The sequence below is a fragment of the Ornithodoros turicata genome, chromosome 4, assembly GCF_037126465.1.
Source record: "Ornithodoros turicata isolate Travis chromosome 4, ASM3712646v1, whole genome shotgun sequence".
Classification (NCBI taxonomy): domain Eukaryota; kingdom Metazoa; phylum Arthropoda; class Arachnida; order Ixodida; family Argasidae; genus Ornithodoros; species Ornithodoros turicata.
In genome coordinates this window covers 48,593,236-48,609,446 of record NC_088204.1, presented here as the reverse complement: position 1 = coordinate 48,609,446, position 16,211 = coordinate 48,593,236, and the positions used below count along the sequence as shown (strand labels likewise).

The following is a 16,211-nucleotide window of genomic DNA, read 5'->3' as shown; positions in this document are numbered from 1 at the left end:
TACATTATTCTCAACTCAAAAAATATCAATCTAGTGAACATCTGAAGCAAAGAGAGAGAAAGTCACCTTTATTCAGTGATAGAAACAATACTAATTCGAAAACGAGAAACAAATTTAATGACATCATTTTTTATTAGAACTTTGCAACAGTAATTTCTACACGCAGAAGCCACAAACAAACAACTAGTCTGAAACCCAAATTATTGTAAAAGCTTTCTATAGCGGAAATCAATGCAAACAGCTCAAAAATACATTCACTACCTAGTAGAATATTTCTATTAATATCAATCGAGTGATCATCTGAAACAAAGTCAAAGCAATAATTAATTCAGGCAAACATTTTCCTAACCACGCAGTGCAAATACATCACAGAAACACGTCTTTTTCACTTCAGACCCACTAGTCGATTCGAAGTGAGAGAGGGAAGTCGCTAGCCATAAAGTTCCCGTACACTTTCGTTAAGGTTACGCCCGCAGGGAGTTGGGGAATTCTACAATGGTCTTGGTACACAATGTATAGTTGAAAACCATAAACTCGCTCCTGCAAGTCAAGTGAGGGAGGACTGTATAGCGTGGTCTTGTACGTAGAATCATTGAAAGCACACGTTTTTCTTACTCATCACATATTTTTCTATAATTCTCACAGCGGGATATTAATAACATTCTAAGCCTGATAACATAATACATTTTTAATAAATAAAATGAGCACCAATATGATTTAATTAGGTATAGAAGCACACTAGTAGTCAGAACAAGGAGCTTTCAACGAAGAGATGGATGGATTTTGTACTCGTTACCATAGGTCATGGGAGGACATGATAAAAAGCTGCTTCGAGAAAGAAGAGCAACGAAATGATTCTATTAGCAGCATTTCGATACGTCTTAGATATGGCCGTATTCGGAGATATGGTACAAATTATGGAATTGAAGGTGCAAGAACTGGTATGCCGAATCTACAATAGTTATAAAAATATTTGTACGTCAACAACGGAAGGGCTGCTGGGATTGATGGTGGAGTTTTTGAGGTTTGCTAACAAAGAATTGAAATACACTAGACCAGACGTAATTGTGTAATCATTGCAATGGGCATTGCATTAATCAAGAAAGCAATCAGATCAAATTATCATATACAAGTAGTCTATATCGCGCGATTCATTACGCATTTGTTGAAATTACACCTAACGGCTGAAATGGAAAGTACATAAAAAAGATCTTATCACGTGATATGTTCCACTAGTGCGTCTACACATTTATTTTCTTCTACCAGTTCTTGCAATGATGTCGAATGAAGAAAAGTTCAATATTGTTGTGCAAGGTCTGATGTATCATCACTTATTGAAACTCAACAAAAGCTGTTTTGAGCTGTTTGCGTTGATTTCCGCTATAGAAAGCTTTTACAATAATTTGCGTTTCAGATTAGTTGTTTGTGGCTTTTGCGTGTAGAAATTACTGTTGCAAAGTTCTCATAAAAAATGATGTCATTAAATTTGTTTATCGTTTTCGAATTAGTATTGTTTCTATCACTGAATAAACTTGACTTTCTCTCTCTTTGCTTCAGATGTTCACTAGATTGATATTTTGTGAGTTGAGAATAATGTATGCATGATGGTGGTGTCTGATCTAAAATACAATTCACAACGTTTCTCGTTTTGATTGAGCATTGTTACCGCCGATGATATTTCTGGCTTGCTTAGATGATGTTTGTCTAAAAGCAGTTTGCAGTGATGTCTGTTCGTAAAGTTTTTTATTGCTACTGTTTGTTTTGATAGAATTCTTATTGTGTTGTTGAGAATCGAATAATACTAACCTCTCTTTGCGATAGTTGATCGATAAAAAAATTTAGCCTCTGTGCACCAGTCCTAAGAATATTCCCCTTTGGATGAAAGAATTTCAAAGAGAGAGAGAGAGAGAGAGTCCCCGCCCCATAGATTGACAAAGGACGCGCGGTTTCTTCGCTTTGGGCTGTATAGAAGGAGAGAGAGAGTGACCCCATCAGGCTCAAGTAAGAAAGATTGCTGGCTTGGTTGACTACGTGTTGGATATACCTCTGTCAAGGTAATGTTTATAGTGCCTGAGGGGAATGAAAAATGCGGCCCGGGTGAAAAATACAGAACGATAAGGGCACACGCAGCCCTCCGACCCGCTGGTAGAATCTCCAAAGAAGTCGGCCCAGGTGAAAAAATACAGAACGATAAGGGCACGCGCAGCCCTCCGGCTCGCTGGTAGGCACTCAGACAGCCCCTCACCCGCTTGTCCCTACTTGCATGTAAACCACTCATGCACCACCTGAAAAAATTGCCAACGAAGTCGGCCCAGGGTGAAAAAATGTGAATGAAGTCAGCCCAGGTGTTGTCAGTGTGCATGCCCTTACTTGCATGTAAACCACTCACGCGCCACCTGAAAAAATTGCGAACGAAGTCGGCCCAGGCGGAAAAATCGTGATTGAAGTCGGCCCAGGTGTGATGGCATAGTCGCTTGGTAGGGTTGCCGGTGCCCATGTAGCGGGTAAAAGTACGAATGAAGTCGGCCCAGGCGAAAAAATGATGAAAGAAGTTGGCCCAGACTGAAAAATGTGCGAGGGTAAACGCGCACGCAGCCCTCCCCCACGCGGATAAGCGCACGGACAACCCTCCACCCTCCCGCCGCCCGCCGATAAGCGGGAAAAAATACGCCAGTGAAGTCGGCCCAAGTTGAAAAATGCCCGACGGTAAAGGAATGCCCTCCGCCAACTTCACCGATCCCTTCATAAGAATATGATTCATTGTGCCATATTGGAATATTAGCTGTTGTGCTTGCAGTTGCGTACATCTATATGAACTTTGTAATTAGAACTTCACTATGGTGCTCACGTATAATAATGTGAGACTTTTTATAATAAAACTTGTAATTTTGATTGTAATTATATTGATTAAAAAATTCATTTGATTAAAATGGGCTACCCCTTCTGCTTAATTGAAAACTTGCGTGATTATCACTAATAAAAAATATTGTGTATGATGTGTGATACTCCTTCAATGCTAGCATCATACCTGTAATAAGTATATTCTTTATTATGTGTATTGTGTTTCCTCTGCTTCAGCTGTTACGGCTAGATTTTTCCCATTCACAGATTGACATTACAGCATTGGCTTAAAATAAATATATTTTCACGTGTACTTTTGTGTATGGCTATCCTTTGCATGTCTGTGCATGCATGTAAATCGTGAACTGCACACCTGTTGTAGTGGGTAAAAATACGAATGAAGTCGGCCCAGGCGGAAAAATTACGAAAGAAGTCGGCCCAGGCAAAAAAATGACGAAAGAAGTCGGCCCAGACTGAAAAATGTGCGAGGGTAAACGCGCACGCAGCCCTCCCCCCGCCGATAAGCGCACGGACAACCCTCTGCACACACGCCACGCGGGAAAAACTACGCGAAGGACTCAGGGGTGAACGGCACAGGGCCCAAGGGTGGACCCCGATCTCCTACGACACCCCCATTTACTACACACCCTATCTCTACTCTCAAAAGCAATCATTATTCAATATCATAGCGCTCACCACATACTTTCACCCGAAATCAAAAGGACAGAATAAAAGTGAGTAATGATTGTTCTACTTTAATGACACGACCGACAACAGTGTTCGATTAATATAGTGCCCAATTACCCGCGTCATCTAGACGCACTCGCAGCGCGCACGCGTCCCCGTTTCGCGATCCGCGGCCACATGGGCGAAGGAGTAATGTAAACAAACACTGCGAGGCCATACTTGAGGCTTGTGTTGTTTGTGTTTTTTTATTTTACCCTGGCAACGTATTCGGAGTCACTTGAAGTGGACAAAAAATGACCAGAGTTGGCCAGGGTAGCGGAAATGAAGTCATAGCTCCCTGGCGAACAATTGCCAGAGCAACAACTCTTCCCTGAACAGCAACTCTTCTTGACTCTCTTACGAAGTCGTGTAGCTGGGGTTATGACGTCACACGCATGCGCATGTCGCTTTGTCGTTTGCTATACACACGATATGTTAATCCTCTTTAGCTTGGTCTTAACCGAGTTTTGAAAGCTTTGCGTCTAGAGTCCTAGTCAACCACATCTGTCCTACGGATGTCGGTTATTATCCCAGAACAAACTGCGTGAATCGATGTCCTATAGATCTCCGTAGGATACCCTTAAAGGATATCTAATGTCCCAAAATTATACAATGAACTACGGACGTCGGATGGACAGAGGACGTCGTGTGGGCATCCGTGTCAGTAGACTTCGCAGTCAAATTCGATTAGAATAAGTGCTGCGACTTCAATAAGCATTAATCTAGTGTACCTGGCTCGCAAGTTTGCTTTGTTGGCGCTCGTGATCCCAAAATGTAGTTCATTACCGTGACGCATTTTTGACTGGGGTAGGAGATCATGCACGAAATCGAGAGCAGCTCACGGCTGGCAACAGTGGGCAGGCGGCCGTGGCGGTTGGTTTTGACCAGTTTCCGTCGATGAGTGCATGAGTGTGTCAGCTACACAAGTTGGTACTTGTGCACGCTTCAGTTAAAGTATCGCTGAAGCAGCAACGTGTACAGGTAAGGTATGCAAAAACAGAACGGCGAGCAGGCGCAGCTCATATTCGTCTTCCACAACAGGTCAGGCAGCAGGGAGCCGACCGCCATATTGCGGTCTCCAAGTTATCACAACAGTTGAGAACATCAGCTACGGATATGTCAAGCAACAAACGGTGTTCGCTCAAGCGGTAACATCGGTGATTGAGGTGGGTACTGGGTACACCTGTCCTGTCAGAGTGCCATATATTTCGTATAGCGAAGTGTTTTCAAGTATTTCTGATTTGGACCAGGTCGTACGGCTGGTTCAGAGGTGCATTTTGGGTTGTGACAAATGTATCTGCGTAGGTCTAGAACGACGCATGGAATTAACTGACGGTCACAAAATAAAACTATGCTCAGTGTTGTGAAAGCTATAGCTAGGATGCTCCAGAAAAATCTGAAACCTGTTCTTTTGCAGTGAAGAAACGGAAGCCGACTTACGCGCGAACTACATTCCTCCGGACTAAGGGACTGTAGCACTCACAGATGTGCCGCTTTGAAGTTTCTTATTGTGTAATAAACGTTCTTTGTTCTGTATATGCTGTCTTTACTGTGTAACCACCACAAGTAAATAAAATAGAGAAATAAAATAAAATCATATAGTACCTGTAGAACCCAATAAAAACCTGCCACGGCGTCCACAGTCCGAGGTCGTTACTCCATGGGGCATCCTAAGGTTGTATATGGCTGACTGGGGTTAGTTTAGGAAAATGTCCCACTGTTATCTCTGTGACCTACTAGAAGATACTACCTAGATAGTTTCGGTACTGATAAGAGTGCTAAATACACAAACACACTTACACAGGGCACGCATACACACACCACAACCGAGCGCTACTGACAACAGTTTAATTCCTGAATGCATTCCTTTAATCACATTGTGCGTGTGTTTTAGCGTTCTTATCTGTACCGAAGTTATGTACCAACAAGCCAAAAATACTTATTAGTGAAGCTAGATAGAAGAATTAATAAGAAATGTAGAGCACTTTCTAAACGTGCACAGCGTGCCCGCGTCTCCATTAAATAGAGCGTGTTTTTTGTTCAACTTGAATAGTAAGTATTTTGCAATACTGCAGGATAGGTTATACAGGGTGTTCAAAATTATGCTTTCACTAGCAGTTTATAAAATAGGCGAACAAAAGAAAACTGGTGCTATTTTTCTCTTCCTTGAGTATGAAACAGGTGCTACATAATTAGCAGCACCTGTTTCTTACACAAGTAGCGTAAAGTTATCATCCGGTTTCCTGTCATCGCTGTGTTTGCGTAGCGCTCGTGAAAGCTTAATTTTGAACACCCTGTATTTATAGCACGTGGTTCTTATTCGTAGGGTATGATCATTTGAGAGGGCCTCGATATTCCAGGCTGCGAAATTCCTGATCTCACAGAAATTCGCGGTTTGAAACAAAGATGATGCTCTATTGCTTCGTAAGATGATATTCCGTGTTTAAAAAGTGTGTAGCACTGATAAACCTCTTAGCTTCATGAGTTTTCGATATCTGTCGAGTTTTAACAAATGAAAGCCACATTTGAGCGGCCGTTATGCTGAGCAGGGCGGACTCGCAGCACAGCATAGTTTATATCAGATTAAGTCGGTTGTTTGCATTTTTGTCCATGTTAGTGTAAGTGTGTGTGTACGTGTGTAAGTTCGCTTTGGCAATTTCCCGCGCGTGTCTGTACAATTTGGGCGGCTTATTTTCAAGCGAGGCACCACAAAACATTTATTTCAGCAGTTTATTTTGCGACGAGGATGTCGACCACTGACTTTCTCTAACAAAAGAAAATGTCGAGGTAAACAGTTATAGAATGGTTACAGTTGGTTACACAATGAGCGCCATATCCCAGACGGAACATATCCTCCCCCGGACATCCGAGATTGATCCTTACGTCCGTGTCCGAGGCAGGACACCCACAGGACGTCCCTCGGAGATCAGCCTACGGACAACAAAATTTTTTTAGCCCACGGACGTCCCTAAATAGATGTAGAAAGTTCGTGATCCGTGGGACGTCCTTCTATGGATATTTGAACAGATCCCAGGCAGAACAAATCGGTCCCACGGAAGTCCCACGGACGTCTTAAACGGGATATTAGGACATCCTGCGGAACGGGTCTAGCGGGACAAAAGACGTCCCACGGACACCGTTTTGTCAGCTCCTCGATCATCCCAGTGACTTCCTACGACGGTCCCATTTGAAAATGCGGGATGCGTGACGGACGACGGACGGAAGTACCCTTTCATGTTGGAATTGAAATGATTTGTTTATTTTTAATCACTATATGAATTAAATCACTATAAAGGACAGAAGTGGTTTATTTTTACGTATGATACATATACAAGGCACTTGTGTTGCAATGACGCTTACACCCCGCAGCAGTACCGTCCATCAGAACATGTGCTACAATATACAGGTGGACAATTGTTGAAAAGTTATGTTCAGTCTCAAGCAGCACACAAAATGAATTTGTCGAGTGGCTGTACAGCACACAGAAGTAATGTTATGAGTTCAGCCTAACCTAAGCCTTAAACGTTTCAGGGAAATGCATCGCGCAATGACAACACGACAAAGTTGTCGGTGGCGTAAGTCGAGAGGCCTGCCTACGAGTGTCGCGGCATGTTCCTGGGCAGATTTTACAAGTAATTGTTAAGATATTTTTCCTCGAACACTTGTGGGACCATGATATAAAAACATGCAAATTCTCATTCGGCAACCCATACGCTACATTTTTACACGAGTTGTAAATTTGATTCGAAAATTTCCGTTTTCCAAAAATCATGAGGACAGTCACTCACACAGTTACACTGTTATGCATAGAGAACATAAGATATAGGTACACGAATATTTTACAACCCCGTAACACGCCAAATTTGGGCAAACTCCACAGTATATCGAACAAGTAATCATGAAAGGCAATGTTTGAATGGGCCTTTTCTCAGAGCGTGGGAGCTCTCAGACAAGTGACAGAACGACATACAGCAGCACAACTATATTCCCAGAGCACATATGTCACATATTTTTGCGGTACCACACACAGAAATATGCATAGAATGTTCAGTAATGAAGTAAATTATAATCAACTGCAAATTCTACCTCAACGTATCCCAAACTGAATCTGTGAAAAGTGTAATGTGAGCTGATTCAGAACAAATGGAAAAACCGTAGCACTTCCAAATGCTGAACTACTGATATTATGATAGATCATAAACGTGCTCTTCAATCCCTTGAATGGGACAAAAACACTTTACGGAAAATTAAATGCTTAATGTATGCTAAACACTAAGCATCAATTCTGCAACACCCAAAATTACTCGATCGAAAGTGTTTTGTAAATTTCTCAGAAATAAGGATGTTGGGATGGGGCAAAACAATTGGAGTAGTCAACATGCAAGGCACATGCTGCTCTGTACACACACATACACCCACAGACAAACGAATATATGTTGTGAAACACTATTTTCAATTTGTGCAGCTTGATGCTTCCTTGTAGGGAACTCATCGAATCTTTCGCAACAGGTGTTCTGATGCATCCTATAAACCACGACTTGATTGCTTCTACGTTGCGTTCTACTTTGTGCTGGAATCGTGTCGTCATGCCAGGTAAAGCAACCTAAACATCAAAGGAAAGTTGACAGCGCTTGAGATTGAACATTTATTGTTGGTACATTGAGCTTCAAAGAACATGCATGCTAATCACATTATCAAATCTGAAGCACATGCACTTATATTCCTCCAAAGTGGTAGATTGGAACATAATTAACTTACTCAGTGTGCCAAAATTTCAGTTTTTCTTGTGTTGCTTCCGATGGGAAGAGTCGTTTGCCTCAACTATATATGTCGGCGGCGTCACAACTGTACGCAAGGTGAGACGAGATCCGAGATACATCCTTGAAAGAAGATTCACACAAATCACATTAAGAAAACTGAAACACACTTATATTCCTCCAAGGTGAAATGTTAGTATCTAACTTAGTTACACAGCGTTACTCAAAGAATGCCACGATATCTGGTTTTCATGTATGCCTGTTGACGTGAAGAGTGAGCAGACGCTGTTTGCCATGAGCACTAAAATCATTCTGCAGTACCCTTAAATCATGCGTCTCAAGAGCCGTGCAGTATGATCTTCCGATAGAAGAAATTCAAGGAAAATCGAAGCAAGTAAAAGATGCACACCAGCATGAAGTTAAGCATAACTGACATTAAAAACAGCAACTGATGGTGTAAGGCAGGCCACTTAAGCAGGCGCTAAGAATAAATTTGACCACCACAAAGCATTACGCCAAACTGATCTTACCTTAGCAGTTTCGAGGTATGCCCTTTTCATTGTGGTTGAAGCTTCGCACTACAGACAGATGGCCTGACAAGGGAGAGTCACTCGTGTGGCATGAAATCAGTCAAACGCCGCATGGATGCTAGCGGAAAACAACTCACCTGAATTATCAGACTCAAAAGCGGATTACGAAACACATCGGTTCAAAATCGGAACATTCAAAATCAGGCTGTCCAGTCAACATTTCCACGGCGGGACGCAGAGACCGCTTCACCATCGCAACTCAAACCCAATCAAACAGCACGGGCGGTTGGTCTAGATTAGTAGTATATAGGGGTTGGCAGGGAAACTGGATGAGAGTTAGCTATATGGACCTCTGGGCCCTGCCCTGAGCCCTGCGCCTATTTTTCCCTGCGCGGCGCGTGTGCGGAGGGTTGTCCGCGCGCTTATAACATGCAGAGACATGCAAAGAAGGGCCATACACAAGAAGTACAAGTGAAAATATATTTATTAATGCCAATTGTAATGCCAATCAAGTTGAGATATATTTATTAAAGCCAATTGTGCTGGGAATTGTGCCAATTGTGATGCCAATCAGGTGTAGGAGAAAAACCCAGCCGAAAAACCTTCACGACCTGTAACAGAAGAAACACAATACACATAATAAAGAATATACTTACTCATTACCAATTTCACAGCTTCCATATGGGTATGTCTCAATGGCATTAAAGAGGTATCTCTTATCATCATATGGCATGAGTGCAAGCTTAGTTGTTTCCATTGTATACATACATTGGCGCTTACTACATATGGTCCTTTGTGGATGACTTACCTTCACACTATTAAACAAAACATCTTTATATACATCGTGATGCAATTCCCTACGAGCAATACTTTTCTTAACACCTTTTGCTCTAGCAATTTGACTATCGTCACTCAATCGGATAGAATACATTTTTGCTTTCAGAGCAACCACCTCTTCAATTATCCTACCTCCAGTCTCATCCTCGAAGTAGAACAATGCCCCTTTATTTTTATTGCTATAGAGTGGATGATCAGTGGGATAGGACGAAAGATCGAGGTGATCATCAGTAGTAAGTACTGACCACGCTTATCCGGAAACGCTACAAGGCTTCTGGACGCCATTAATTAGCAATTAGAGCTAATTGGGAACCCCCACATTAATCAGCATCATCCAATGAGTCATCACACTAATTGGGGAGCGTCTAACTAGTGTCCAGACCACCCTGTGCGTTTCCGGATAAACGTGGTCATAAAAAATAAAAAAATAGATAGAGATAGAGTGGAGAGAAGGAGTTTAGTTGAAGATCAACGACGCCATCTTGAAGGAAGCGGCCCGGAAAGGCCGCTGACCATCGCCGGGCGACGGAGCACAGAGGCAGGTTGCAAAGCATCCCAGCTATGACCACAAGTTCCGGACATCCTGTGACGTCAGCTGTGACGTCATCATGGCATGTCTGGGCAAGTTAGGACAGCTCTGGACATGCAAGGAGAAAAACACTCATAATACAGAGGCTGGGAAAGCAAGAGTATGCAAACCATCAATAGCTAACAAGAAAAAACAATTAGTTACACAACAAATGAGCCCACCAGAACAGGAGCGCAGAACCATGCGACTGCTCCATCCGAGAGGCAGGCAGAAACTGACTCGTAATGGTTTTTGTCCTGTATAAACCCCGCAGCTGCACCCCCTAGCGGTTACTTTCTCAACTAATCTCACAACAAAATTATTAAGAATCACGCCAGCGCTACTCCCGGTCCCAAGGCAGAAGATGATAGAAAATGGCGGGAATGCCCGGACAACAGCAACCAGCACCCGACGTGCACGGGCACGAAAATCGCAAACAAAACGGGAACAAAGTTGGCGAAAGCATTAGTTACACAACAAATCACCTCACCACAGTAGGAGCGTAGACCGATGCGACTGCTCTCGTCGACAGCCAGGGATCAAGTGACGACGGAGCGAACGACCGCACGTCTTCTCCCAACGAGAGCCAGAGGTGGACTGACGTAAGCGCCACTCTACGGGTGCTACGCATGCGCGCGCTCGTAGCGCCCTCTGCGAGAGGCTGAGAGAGAAGAGCATTCCTGCGCCCTCTTCTCTCGTTGCTCATTGGTCGTGAGGCTAAGTGAGAAGAGCATTCCTGCACCCCCTGCTGGCCGTTCTCATTGGTCATGAGGCTAAGTGAGAAGAGCATTCCTGCGCCCCTGGCAGTTCTCATTGGTCCAGACATCATCCTATTGTCTCAGGGCTACACTGTTTTTTTCCACTAATGCTCCTTTGCTCAATCTGCAGTGAAGCCACGGTATGACGTCATCATGCAACTGCGTGGCTCAAGGCCGCGTGCGCTCTAGACAGGGGACCTATTGTTTATTGAATCACTATCCGAAGATTATTTCCTTTATTATTCTATAACAACTGAATAGGAAACTATTGCAGAAGAGCACCATGCATGAAAGCTGATCGTAGGAATTCCAAAGTCTTACTAAATGAGACTTGCAAAAGAACAAAATATCCTAACACGTAACTCCATCAACGGCAAATAAGAGGACTAGGTACTCAACAAATCAACGCGCGCAGAACTCAGGGCAGCACTATCATCAAGACAACAATGTTCCTTGTCAAAAGAGAAAAATTACAAAACGTCAACACAGGAAAGCATGCATATCGGGGCATGTCAGAACACGTCAGCACAAATTGTACGACTGCTGGGCAACAGAGGAAAACAAACACTTGAACAGAGTGAAAAAGACACTCACCATCATTTTTCCCGTTCACAGCATTCCCTCATTGTAAATCCGCTCGTCACAAAATCCACCTGCATCGTCGAACACCATTCACCAGTGACGAACCACACATCCGCACCCCATCAGCGGCAGACAGAACCCCACCGAAGCTACGCTCTTCCACTGACGGCCAACGCCAGGAGCAGAATTTGCGTGTCGAGACCCGTCAGTGTCCAAGAGAGAAGTGAATCCTTGCGCCCCCTGCAGGCCGTTCTCATTGGTCGTGACGTCATCCTATTGTCTCAGGGCTACACAGTTTTTTTCCACTAATGCTCCTCTAGACAAGGTCAACCTGAAACAATAGTCTCTCGGTATGCGGTCGTCATGCAGGTGCGTGGCTCAAGGACGCGTACGCTCTAGACAGGGCACCTGTTATTTATTGAATCACTATCCCTAGATTATTTCCTTTATTCTACTATAATGATTGCGTAGGGAACTATTGCAGAAAAACACCATAGACAAGAGGAGATTGTAGCATTTCATTCCCAAAGTCTTACTGTACAGGAAAAAAAATGGTTCAGCAAGACATAAAGTCACACACCTGTCCCCCTCGCGGTTACTCTCTGAACTAAATGAATCGCAAAATTATTAAGAATAGCTCTACTCCCATTCAAGGCAGCACTATCGTCAAGAATATGCCTTGTACAAAAAGAAAAAAAACTACATGCAGAAGGAAAGCATGTCAGAACAAGCCCAGGCATGTCAGCACATGTTTGTCAGACAAGGGGGGAAAAAGCGAAAAGAAACAAAGAAGGAAACCAGCATCAAACTATTTCCAAGCACACGCACTCCTCTTGTTCAAAAACAGTGCACATCATAAATCCGTCCAGGGCAATACACACCATTTTTCTATTGCTACACTTTTTTTCCAGTGACGGTCAATGCATTGCTACAGACTGCGTGACGTCATCACATCCTGTCTGAAGAAGAAGACAGCGGCAAAGACTCCTATTAATTATTGAACCGCAAGATTATTTCCTTTGTCCTACTCTTAATGACATTGATCCTCTCATTAAAATTCAACAAAAAGCACCCCGCATATTAACGATTTTCACCCCAAAGGCTCATCATGGTCATTAGAATTACAGTAAACTGCCACTGCTCTTTTAAAATAATAAGTGAGACCACTCAACATCACCTCCAGGCTTATGTAATACATGACCCTTTCTATGCTCATACATTCGTTGTCTGAGGCTACACCTGCGAGCAAAAAAGGCGCGGAAGCCGGGTGGGCAAAGTTCCATTCGCGCATTGCGAGCATAAAGGCGGGAAAGGCTGCGAGCAAAGTTCTATTCGCGCATTCCAAAGCACAAGACAGAACGCCTTTACGGGAACACGATAGCATTCCTATACTATATTAATGATTATTGCATTGCAGTTTAGAAAAACTACTACAAAACTATAATCTTAGGAGCCCAACTTTCTATGGAAACTATAATTGCCCTATTACTTGGATCGCTATTAATGAAGCGCTCCAATTTTTTCTCTGTTCCCATTTCAGCCTTGTCATGCAGTGAAGCAGACTCACATCCAAAATAATTAATTTACACTGAGGGTGCCGTGCTTCAGGAATTCCTATCCTGCGCTCAGGTGCAAGCATTTCTTCACGGATACCTTTAACAGCTGACTTCCTCAACATATCGAACACCCAACAAAATCAAACAAACAATCAGAGAAACCCTCTTCTCAGCTGTACCATGCGACTTTCTTCTGCGTAAAATCGGTGATTTGAGGAAGAGAGCAGCGAAAAATTGCGCGCACTTGTGCTTGACTTCAAAAACCTGAAGCATATGCCAATAAACCAAGAAAAAGACACTCATGTCTGCTATCTGATAGTGCCACATACACAGACGCATTGTCGCAAAGAAAGCACAGGACAGGGATACACAACTTTCCTTAGGTGAGCAGGGAAAAGGCTTAAGACCTCAGGAATAATAGCAGAGTCACTGGACATCGCTACGCGGCTAACACAAATAATAAGATAATAGCGGCGGGTAAAATTGCAACACTGCTAAACAAGCCCCAACATGTCATCATGACGTCGCAAACCAGGAAAAAGAAGCACGCGCGCACACACAGCAGCTCAGGAATGCACAAGGAGAGGTGCTTTATAGGAATTTCTACTCCACACACTCAGATACCAGCATTTCTGCACAAATACCTATAACGGCTGACTTCCTCAACATATCGAGGAAAGCGAATACTGACACTCAACATATAACAAAAAAAAAAAATTCCATTCTCATGAACTCTCCTCTGCCGAGCGGCTTTCTCCTGCTCTACCTGGATGCTGACTGTTTCCCCTCATCTACATTCTGAGTAAAAGCCTTGAAAGGAGAAAAGAACCGCGAAAAATTACACGCATTTGTGCCCCAATAGCTGTAACTGCAAGAAACCGTAGCGCACGCCAATACACTGAGAAAAAGACACACATGTCTGGTATCTGATAGTGCCACATACACAGACGCATTGCCCTTGCGTAAAGAAAGCACAGGACAGGGATACACAAATATCCTTAGGTGAGCAGGGAAAAGGCTTAAAACCTCAGGTCACCACACATCGCCACGCGGCTAACACAACATGACACCAACAACATACTAGCGGCGGGAAGAACTGCAACACTGCTAAACAAGTCCAGACATGCCACGATGACGTCACAAATCAGGAAAAAAAGCACACGCATGCACGCACAGAGGACAACGCATTAAACACACGGAGCGCTCAGGAATAATCGTAGCGTTACCGCACATTGCTACGAAGCTCAACGTCTAACACAAGACGGCAGCAACAAGATATTAAAGGATAAAAATTGCAACACTACTGAACAAGTCCAGACATGCGACATCGCATACAAAACACTGCTCATCGGGGAAAAGGCCTAAGCCCGCGGCGGATCATCATAGAGCATACACAACTTCATTTTTCTATTTCGCGTAAACTAAACGCGGTCGGCTTGGAAAACGACGTACAAATTTTCTTAAGGAGCAGAGAAATATATCTACTCCGTGCTCAGATACCAGCATTTCTGCTCAAAAATCTGCAAAATTAAGCACTGCTTACTTCGTCAAGATATCGAACAAAATAAAACAAACAACCCCACTTCCACTGGTACAACACTATTCAGCTTTTACGCAGGAGGCTTTGTTCTACATAAAAAGTAGAGAAAATAAGAAAAGAGCAGCGAAAAATTACACGCATTTGCGCTCCAATAGCTGTAACTGCAAGAAACCGTAGCGCACGCCAATAAACTGAGAAAAAGACACTCATGTCTGGTATCTGATAGTGCCACATACACAGCCGCATTACCCTTGCGTAAAGAAAGCACAGGACAGGGATACACAAATTTCCTTAGGTGAGCAGGGAAAAGGCTTAAGACCTCAGGTCACCACACATCGCCACGCGGCTAGCACAACATGACACCAACAACATACTAGCGGCGGGAAGAACTACAACACTGCTAAACAAGTCCAGACATGCCACGATGACGTCACAAATCAGGGGAAAAAAGCACACGCACGCACGCACAGAGTACAACGCATTAAACACACGGTGCGCTCAGGAATAATCGTAGCGTTACCGCACGTCGCTACGAAGCTCAACGTCTAACCCAAGACGACAGCAACAAGATATTAGCGAAGAGTAAAAATTGCAACACTACTGAACAAGTCTAGACATGCGATATCGCATACAAAACACTGGTGATCGGGGAAAAGGCCTAAGCCTGCGGCGGATCATCATAGAGCATACACAACTTCATTTTTCTATTTTGCGTAAACTAAACGCGGTCTGCTTGGAAAACGACGTACAAATTTTCTTAGGGAGCAGAGAAATATAGAAATTTGTACTCCGTGCTCAGATACCAGCATTTCTGCTCAAAAACCTGCAAAATTAAGCACTGCTTACTTCGTCAAGATATCGAACACCGAACAAAATCAAACAAACAACCCCACTTCCACTGGTAGAACACTATTCAGCTTTTACGCAGGATGCTTTCTTCTACATAAAAAGTAGAGAAAATAAGAAAAGAGCAGCGAAATATTACACGCACTTTTGCTCGCATAGCTATAAGAGAAAAAAATAAATAAAAGAACGACGCACACGCTAATAAACTGTGACAAAGACACCCATTTCTGCTATCAGATAATTATTGCATAATGCTAAATACTCATTTGCATTGGCCCTGCGTGAAGAAAGCACAGGACAGGGATACACAATCTATCTTAAGCGAGCACGGAAAGTCACTTCTACTCGAACAGCTTAATACCATAAAGTCTGAATTTTTGCAAAGAAAATAAAGCTTGAACAACGCTACGAAGGTGACAGACACATACTAACAAAAAACAAACAAACAAATCCCTTTCTGATGAACTCTCCTCTGCCGAGCGGCTTTCTCCTGCTCTACCTGGATGCTGACTTTTCCCCCCTCACCAACATTCTGAGTAAAAGCAGTGAAAGAAGAAAAGAACCGCGAAAAATTACACGCATTTGTGTCACAGGACAGGGATACACAAATTTCCTTAAGTGAGCAGGGAAAAGGCTTAAGTCGTACCGCTCAGGAATAATCGGAGAATCG

The 16,211-nt window shown here is 43.3% G+C and overlaps 1 long non-coding RNA gene across 1 annotated transcript; it reads right to left on the bottom strand.

Moving 5' to 3' along the window:
- Window positions 1–9,320: 9,320 nt before the first annotated feature.
- On the bottom strand, window positions 9,321–15,034 carry LOC135393121 (uncharacterized). Its single transcript, XR_010422465.1, has 2 exons — window positions 11,612–15,034; window positions 9,321–10,328 (listed from the first exon to the last, which is right to left on the bottom strand). It is a non-coding gene; the product is annotated as an uncharacterized LOC135393121 (long non-coding RNA).
- Window positions 15,035–16,211: the final 1,177 nt, after the last annotated feature.